This window comes from Lotus japonicus, chromosome 1, assembly GCF_012489685.1.
Source record: "Lotus japonicus ecotype B-129 chromosome 1, LjGifu_v1.2".
NCBI classification, from domain to species: domain Eukaryota; kingdom Viridiplantae; phylum Streptophyta; class Magnoliopsida; order Fabales; family Fabaceae; genus Lotus; species Lotus japonicus.
The window spans coordinates 85,480,366-85,490,454 of NC_080041.1; the positions used below are offsets into that span (position 1 = coordinate 85,480,366).

At 28.4% G+C, this 10,089-nt stretch overlaps 2 long non-coding RNA genes across 2 annotated transcripts; one reads left to right on the top strand and one right to left on the bottom strand.

The window, feature by feature from the left end:
- Positions 1-1,873: 1,873 nt before the first annotated feature.
- LOC130725941 (uncharacterized) lies at positions 1,874-4,813 on the top strand. Its single transcript, XR_009014651.1, has 3 exons — positions 1,874-2,623; positions 4,234-4,249; positions 4,399-4,813. It is a non-coding gene; the product is annotated as an uncharacterized LOC130725941 (long non-coding RNA).
- Positions 4,814-5,888: 1,075 nt separating this feature from the next.
- LOC130732155 (uncharacterized) lies at positions 5,889-7,850 on the bottom strand. The gene is made up of 2 exons (XR_009016954.1): positions 7,565-7,850; positions 5,889-6,227 (listed from the first exon to the last, which is right to left on the bottom strand). It is a non-coding gene; the product is annotated as an uncharacterized LOC130732155 (long non-coding RNA).
- Positions 7,851-10,089: the final 2,239 nt, after the last annotated feature.

Below are 10,089 nucleotides of genomic sequence, written 5' to 3' on the forward strand. Positions count from 1 at the left end.
TGCTTATTGTATTTGAATGCGTTTTAATGCTATATTTTTCTGGAGTAACTTTAGTTTAAAAACCTTTGGATATGAGAATTTTATTCAGAATTTAGTAGAAGGGAAAGTTTTTTTTTAATATTTATTACCCAACCACATTATTGGTGCATAACTATGTTGGTTTCCAATTTATAATTTTATTTTTTAATCTCTCATGTTGTTTTTTTACTCTAATCAACAACAGTATTATGTGATCTATTGTGAGATATACAAATGAACTTAATGTTGAATTGGGGGGATTTAAGTTAACTTAATATGTGTGTTTGGTGAATTTTTACAGCTGCTTTTGTTTCGAAGCTGAATATTTCATTTCTATTTCCTGATTTTCTGATAGATCATCTTTTATGTGAGCGGTTTTCTGGGAATTTGAGATTAATAATGGATCAAAGCAATCTGTAATATTAAGCTCAAGTGATTTTGATTGAATAATGTGGATTATTAAGTTTGATTCTTTGATTTTGTATTAAGTTTAAAACTGGACATTGTGTATTCTACATGTTGGATTTATAAGTTTGAGAGAGAATATATGTATAGTAATGAGTTCTGAAGGAGTAATAAGTAGCTTTGAGTGGGAAAAATATTGTAAGAGAGTGACAATATTTAAAACTCACTTGAATATTTCATAAAATACATGAAACTTGATAATGAGAATTCCTTAGTGTGTTTGGTTTAAGAATTTGTTTTGTCTGAGTTTCATAAAATTTATTATGTAACAACATTGAGGTAGTTCACGTAGATGGACTCCTATGTCACACCTACATCTTAAAGGTGTGTGATCAACTTTAGGTAGTGCTTGATCCAGGAACCAAATGCTTTACATTGTATTATTTATGTATTGAGGATTTAATTTTGTAAGTAGGGTTTTCGATTCGGAGTCACTTAATTGTTATTTTGGTATTTAGGGAGTTCATTCAAACTTTAGTTTATTTCATTTCAGCTTAGAATTGGATTAGTTATTAGGTTTGGATTCACTTGGTCTATAAGTAGGCCTTTAGTGTATACGTTTATAGCCTGTTGATGATTCATAGATATACAGATTTGAGTTTTCCATTAAGAGATTTAGGTTTGTAATTTGGTTTTTCAATTTAAAATCATTTTATTGTTATTATCATATTTAGGATTCAATCTAATTTTAGAGCATCTCATTTCAGCCTAGATTGAGATTAGTTAGTTTTTTATTTATTAGGGGATTGAGATTAATTAGTTTTTTATTTGGACTTATTGGGTCTTTATTTGTGAAGTTGCAGAGATTCAATGCAGATCTTCTAAGCGATTGGGAATATGCTCCAAGTTGGACTTTGCAGCGTTCACTTCAGGTTGGACTTTGTTTTCTTATTTTCATTGCGCATGTGTGTCATTTATATTCTGATTTAAGTGTTATAAAAGAAGCATGAAAATTAGTAATAAGAGAAATCGTTTATTTCGTTAAACATAAACATAAAATTCTAGTACAATGATTTTATCGAAGAAATGCTTTAAAAGAAACACCTTAAAGTATTAGGTAAACTATTTTCTTCAAGAATCTAAATCTTCAAAATTCTCTTCTTCTTTTTCTGGATAACTTGGTTTTTTCTTCAAGAATCTAAATCTTCAAAACTCTCTTCTTCTTTTTCTGGATAACTTGGTTTTTTCCCTTCCCGCTGCAACCTGAATTAAATGTTGTTAAAGAAGTTAGTATTCAATATATATTTGTTAAAATTCATTAGGAAATTCTCTAATTTTACCTCAATTTTCTTCTCTTTTGTGGTGAATCTGACATGTTAATATCTGGAGATCCAATTGAGGAGTCGTTGATTTCCAATATGGTCTCTGTTACTTTGTCTGGTAAGTTAACTTCAGTTGCTTCCTTCTCAGCCTCTTTCTCAACTTCAGTTGCTTCCTTCTCAATCTGATAGAATTTTTTGGAATTATTTTACAATTTAATTGACATTGTTTAATTGTTAATTATTAGATTAAATACAAAGTAATTTTAATCACCTTCACCACTGCTTTCAAAAGTTTATTTGCTGTGAAACTTTGCCTTCCATGACTCTCAAAGTAGGTACTCATCTTTATTTGAAAAACATGTGAAGAGCCTATGGTTTTCAGGAGTTGTGGAGGTAGGTCCAAATCCCTCTTATCTCCCTATATTGTACAATCATAGATGGATAAAGATTAGAATCATAATTTTAACATAATAAGCATTTTACGTGTCTTCATTATGATTGAAAAATGGGCAAAATTAGTTTGTTCCTGACCTGTTCAAAGGCTGATAAAAGATCATGTAATTTCACATGTGCTATTTGTTCAGCAATGTCATCAAATACAACAAATATAGTTGAATTGGTAGCATCTCTGACATCAAGCTCTAATCGAAACCTAATATAAATAATATAGAACATTAATAATTTAATTTTCATTTCATTGAATATATTATATTAGAAGTATTGGTTACCTTGTTGTTGGATAGTCAACATTCTTGTGGCAGGAATCACAACTGAACTTTGTTGATGTGTTAGAGACCTTTCTTTTGCAATGAGGGCAGGAAACATAAAACCACCCGTTTTTCAGCAAGATGTCATTTATAGTTGCAGCACAACAATAGGTACCATTCTACATTTTAAATAATTAAAAGTTTCAATGATACACTCATTTCCTTTAGGAATATATTAAAGAATAACAATACTTAAATAAACTTATCTACCATATCACTCTTTGAGGTTGCAATTTCCAGAATTTCAGATATAGTCTTCTTTTTATCCATATCAAGCATTGGAGACTTTGTAATACCAGAAGTTGCAACTTTTTGGAATTCATCTGAATCTCTGTATTTATTGTATAATATATAATTGAATATATGCCACTAAATATAAATTTTAGTGTTAAATGCATGTTAAATATCACAAATTTCTTACTTGAATGATTGTATGAGCTCATTTGCTTCTGGTATGTCTATATTGACATAAATTTTTGTAGACCTTGATGTAGAAATAGAAATTTCCCCTGTATGCAAATTCATAACTTTGTTTAAACTTAACATATCTTAAACTTGAATTCATTTACATATTTCCAAATATGGTAATATAATATACCTCGAAATTCCTTGACTCTTGTTGATGTCAAAATGACAACTTTCGGTTCAGAAGCATTAGATTCACTCTCTTTCATTTTTTGCTGAAATAGTGGAACATAGTCATCCCATATTGTGACTCTGACATTTTTTCCCCTGGAAAAAAGAAAAAGTAAAATAGGTTGGAAAATAATTTTCCCCTATTGAGTATATTTTTAAGTTCATAATAGTTGTAGTTGTGACACTCAAAAGAGATTTTTTAAAGAAGGGCTTTTTTGTACCTCATATCTTTTAAATGAAGAGTCACAATATCAACTTGGCCTTGAGGAGTTGTTTTTTCTTCAATTGAACTTATATTGGTGATAACTCCAATAACATCTACCAATGAGGAGAATGATACAATTATTTTATTTGAATCAAATATGCTTACTTAATATTAAATAAAATAACTTGGTAAAAAAATTTCAAAAACTTACCTGTTAGAACATCTTTGTCATATTGATTTGGCAAATCTTCAAAGTTCACAAATTCAAAAATGTGGTGGGGAATTATGCTATCACCATTTTCAATTTCCTTCACTATAGTTGTATAATCAAATTGTAACATCAAAGGATTTTTCTCAACCACAGAAAATTTTTCTTTATTCTTTGTGACCATAAAATTTGTGATTGTGTATATTTTCCCTTCTTTTAAAATATTCTTGAATCTGGGTGCAAAATTTCTCCCTATAGTAGCATGTATGTAGTTACTCTGGAAAAAGTGTAACAATAAGAAATCAAGAGTAAGAATTAGAAATCAAGAGAAGTTTGTTTAATGATTATAAAAAGCTATTAGACAATATAAGTATCAAACATTTTCATCAATTAGAACCATATCAGTGCTAATTAAGTCCTTGTTTCTGTATATATTGAGAGTGTCCCATATTCGTGAAACTCTCACTTTAATTTTCCAATCACTTGCAGTGGAGGATAGATCACTAAGGAATGTATGTTCTTTGTTGTTGTTGATGATCTTTCTCCTGAAACAAAGAAATAATAAGAAATGAGTAATATGTAATAAGGACAATTTTTTTTTGTTGCTAATGTGATGAAAAAATGACATACTTGTTGAAATAGCTTGTGACAGTTGCCATTCTTTTCTTGTAGGATGTTGAAGTCTAAGGTATGTATGATTCGAGTGTGTTTGAGTTGTTTATATAGAGATATGCAATAGTGCATGATTTAGTGTAATTCAATTATTTCAAATTAATGTAGGTAGATGAATAGGCTCTTTGTATTGCCAAGTTTTATCAGTTTTATCAGTTTTTGCAGGGTGGTTCATTGCTTTGAAATGGGAGGTAATGGATTTGTGCAGAATTTATGAAATTGAGAGACAGTATTAATTTCAATTAACATTGTTATTGAAAAAGTGTGCTCAAAAACATTGTACACGTGATGTATATAGTATATAGAAGATTTCTTTGAGCAGCTGAAGGAAATTCCGTTGGAATAATTTCTTTAATGTCACTATGTAGTATTGTTGTCAGTTTCACATTTGTCATTTTCATTAAGTGCTGTGTAGTCAGTTTTATATTTGTCAGTTTCAGGTTGTTGTGTAACTTTCCTTGGTTACTTGTCAGCCTCATTGAGAAGCATCTGTCATCTTTGTAATTGAAGTTGGATTTGATGAAACACATACGTGTGCAAAGTGTATTGAAATCTCTATTGACCACATTGGAAACTTAAATTCTGCAGTACAGTGAATACTGACTAAAAAATGATTTCATTTAACATAAGTAACTGAAAATGGAAATTAAAATAGATTGTTAATGTGTTTAATGCAGTTTTTCAAGTGTTTAATACCTATAGCTCAAGTGAGCTTTACATATATATATAGATTGTTGATAATAATTATAAATCTTATTATTTATTAATCATAAGTTGATAAATTTAAAACAAAAATAACAAATAAAATTTATTACTATTTTTTACTTATAAAAAAATATTTATTGATAAATAATGTCGAAGAAATAGTTGAAAATTAAAAAAAAATGTCTCTATAAGATATAATTATTACTATATCGAATGTATATATTATTTGAAAAAAAATCTTTAAATACAATTTTTGATCTATTATATAGAAGTAAAAATAACTTGGGAAGCATGACAGAGAAAAATAATGACAGCAAAAGTTGAATAAACTTAAATTTACTAAATAATATTTTACGATACTAAAATTATAACTTATTATAATTTTTAAGTTAAAATTATTTCATTGTTGATAAAAGTGTATAAAAAAATATGTTATTATAACTTATATTAAAACCATATTACTTGATTTGAAATATTTCAAATTCACTTGAGGATTTTTCAAATTATTAAATTCGTTTTTAGAGATTATTTATGATTAAAAAATAGAATAAAACCTGGGGACAATATTTCCCCTAATTGAGTATCAATGTTTACAACCAGATATATATGATAAATCAGCAATTGAAACCATAATAATAAACCTAAAAACACAGAACCCAAATCAATAGAATAGGTTAAAACCAAAGTTTTTAAAATTAATTCAATGCTAATACAAAAGAAATTTAATTACACTATAATAATTTTTATATTATATCAAAAAAAGTGTAAATAAACCCGTGCAACGCACGGGTATTATTTCTAGTCTATCTATATATATTAGTAAAGCTCACTTGAGCTAAGTATTAAATACAAATATAAGAGAGTCTACATTAGTAAGAAATTGTGTTTTAATGAGAGAAGCAACAGCTTTTGAAACTGAATAAAAATCAACCCACTACTGCAAACACACATTAAATATATTAAATAATATAATTATTGATTGACCGGGCAGTTTCTATGGATGGGCAAAATGTGTTTGCCTACATGTGTTAGAAGGCATAAACTGGATACTGACTAAAAAGGAAGCTGAGAGATAAACTATAAATGAACAATGTGTTAAACGAAAAATTAATATCAAATTTTCAGTTTCACATTTCCTTGAAAACCCCACGAGCTTGCTTTCCACCAATTCATTTTCAGTTACACATTGCCTTGAAGACTCCACGAGCTTGCCTTCCACCTATTCATATTGAAATTTTTTCAGTTACACATTACCTTGAAGAAAGACCTATTCACCTTGCAGTTTTTCCCTGAAAACAAATTAAACTCATGACTATATATTCATTTTTCATATGATTAGTCACTATCATTATGATGTAAAAGTAAAACCAAACTTAATAAAAATAAATGTGAGACAATTGATTCAGGGAGGGCGGAACTGAGAAAATTAAAGTTTTAGGGCTCTTAGAATATTGCTCTCCACAATCAGTATTCTATTCATTACTCCATAACGCATCAACAACTCACCACTCAAGATATCACGCAACTGCTGCAGAGAATAGACTCAAAACAAACCATTTTCTAACAATTTCTATAACTGACAGCTTTTGTAACTGATTATATAGAAACTAAATAAAATTGTCAGTCTAAAAGTTATCCAGCCACCAACATTAAATAAATATATAAATAAAAATTCATTACATTAAACCATGCATTTATTTTGTATCTCTATATAAACAAATGACTCACACACTCAAGTTATAGATAACTTAGACTCCATCAGCCTGTGAGAAAATGACAGCGGTCACTAGCTATTTTAAAACTATTTTTTGTATTACTCATTGTTTCTTTCTTTGTGTCAGGAGAAAGATCATTAACGACAACAAAGAACTTACATTCTTCAGTGATCTATCCTCCATTGCAGATGACTAGAAAATAAAAGTGTGAGTTTCTTGGATATATGACACTCTGAATATACATAGTAAAAAAGAATTAACTATCACTAATATGGTTCTAAATCTAATTGACAAGAAAGCTTCAATTTTTTATTGTCTTTTAACATTTTACTATCACTAAACTTACTTCTCTTGAATTTCTCTATAGGGACAGTCATTGCAAGGCTCAGTGCTTGATGTGGCTTCATCAGGTAAATAACTACTCTGTAGTATATCTTATGCTTTTCTATATGAACATCTCATAAAACAAAAATCAATCTACATACTATAAAAAGAGAAATTCCCTTCCTACACAAGGTTCCTCAAATTTTACTAACACAAACATATAAATCAGAAACCAAAAACATGTTAAGCTGAAACACTCACATTCACTCCCTCCTATTCTCCTAGCTCGATACCACCACAGAATGAGCCCAGATAGTATACTTATAATTATTGAATTAGAATCATAAAATACAGTTTGAAATACACACTTTTAAAATAGAAAAGTTAAAAAGAACTCCTTCACTTCAATAGCAAGTTCTACACTTAAGGTTTAAATTACAATTTTTAGGGAAGGTTTAAATGGTTGTTTTGATACTATTATTTTACTTAATGACAATAAGAACCAACAAACAAGATATAATTCAATCGTGGAAGAAAAGGTAAACAGAGAATAGCCCACAAAGAACAAAAGACAGTGAGAAAAATACCTCCACAAATCAATGACATGGAGGTGAGAATATGGTAACACCACTACTTTAGTATACAATTATCAACTTCACGAGCCTCGCCAGAAGTCCCGCGGCGGTGGTTGTTTGTCCTGTGCACAAGTTTGACAAAAAAACCAAATTGGGTGGGACTGGGGCAGTAGTGTGGGTCGCACGTCCAACAAAAGCTGTCGGAGGCATGGTCGGTGGTTTCGTGGTCGTAAGGGAAGGAGGAGGAGGAGAAGAGGAAAGGCTAGGTGTGGTGGCTAGGGTTTTTGTTTGGGCAGAAGATGAGGAGACCAAAAATGGGATCACTCTCCCTTTACTCCTTTTTTTTAATTCAATGTGGACCTGTAAGCTTATTTTTTACTCCTATTTGTGTGGCTTCCCTTTTAAAAAAAAAATTTAGCCATACTATTAATTTATCACGGATTCATATTTTAAAATTCTTAATTTTTTTCTTCTATTTATAAAACCAAAACGTAATTTAAAAATATTTACTTTTATTATTGATCATAAATATTTGAATTATTCTTACACAAAAATATTTGACAAATATTTAGCTTTTTTTTTATTAATGATCATTTAACTTAAAATCCATTTTTACAAACTAAATAATCACAACATATTAATATATATTAAATTTATTGAATATTTACAATCATCACAAAAAATTTGTACTCTGATCTTCTTTATTTTTAAAAAAATTCCAGGGATTGTATCACTACAGTAGAACAACTCATCATATTCGATTTCGAATACCATTAAAACTTTTTGAAGATAGTACGAGCTCAATCAAGTAAAATATTTAGCTTGCTCGATTAGTGATTTAAATAGATTTGATTATTTGGGATGAGACACCTATGACTAAAAGGTTGGCATTTGAAACCATCGATAGGACACTAAAAGCCATCAACCATTCTTGGAAGAGATTTCAGACAAATACTCTTAGTACTAGAAATTAAACTCGTGCGTTGCACGTGTTTGTTTTAAGTTGTAGTTTTAAATTTGTGATATCTTTATGTTATCTAAAAGTATGATTGGTGACACTTGATCATCTGCTCAGCTTAATTCAACAAATAGATATTGCAAATTGGTGAGGAAAAATATCAACAATTAGTAGAGTAAGAGAAGACATTGTTCATGAACAAAAACACCATGCCCTATTCTACTAAAGAATACATATGATTCACTTAAACAAATTATTGAGAGCACATGTCCAAATTTACAAAACCATTATTGAGAGCAATATTCACTCCTTTGAATCACTCACGTGATTGAAGGGCCAGCAAAATAATAATTGAAAGATAGATAATGCAATTGATAATAACTGAACAAGAGTTCATGTACCCAGTGGAGTTCTTGAATTCTTTAAATTTCAATGATACGCAAACCATTGTTGCACCTCAAAGTAGGAATGTCAATTATATATGCTACTCAAGAACATCAATCCAACCCTAGGAATGTGAAATGGAAGCCAATAACAGAGTCGTAAATACTTCAGAAAACAACACTGTTACAGAAGTGCTTATACCACGAATTAGTTTTACTGCAACATTACCAAAGGGATTGAAAATAGTTATTGTTGAGTAAGATGATACATATGCATAATATACTAAAATAGATATATCAATGAACCTTTTAATGAATTTCCTCAATGTAATTACATATGATATAAATATATTTCAAATCCTCTTTCATTTGATAGCTTTCTTACATTTATATAAATTAAAATATCACAAATTTAAAATTACAACTTAAAACAAACCCGTGCGTTGCACGGGTTTAATTTCTAGTCTATATATATATGTAAAGCTCACTTGAGCTATAAGTATTAAATGCATTAATGATTAAACAATGAAGTTAAACAATTTTCTATTTAACTTTCAATATACATCCACTTATTATTAATTATGAATTAGTAATGATTAAACTTTTCAATTTCTCATATTTTAAATTAAATATTAATATTATTTAAATTTTAATTATTCATTACAAATGAGGGAAATTTTAAAGTAATAATAATAATTGAAATTGACTAACTTTACATTAATAACAATATTAGATAGTTAATATTAATCTTTTATACTTCTATTGTACCAAAAAAAAATCTTTTATACTTCTTTCTAATTGTAAAGCTTTCTAATTTGTTATATATTAAAATTAAAATTAAAACTAAAATTAATTTAATAATAATTATTCATCATAAGTTGAGGATTTTTTAAAAAACAATAAATAAAACTTATTACTATTTTTTACACTACCTACTAAAATGTAAAAGTTACTTTGAACCTTTGAATTAAAATTTTCCTTTGTATTAAATAAATTAAATTCAAACATTAAAAATGAATAAAATTGCCTAAGTCATTAGCTATTCAACTACCTACTAAAATGTACAACTCAATTGAAATTTTGGTATAAATACACCAAAAAAAAAAACCTTTGTATTATATACATTTAAACTAAACTAAAAACTTATCAATAAAATTTTCAAATCTATTAGTTGTTCAACTACCAACTAATTTTCG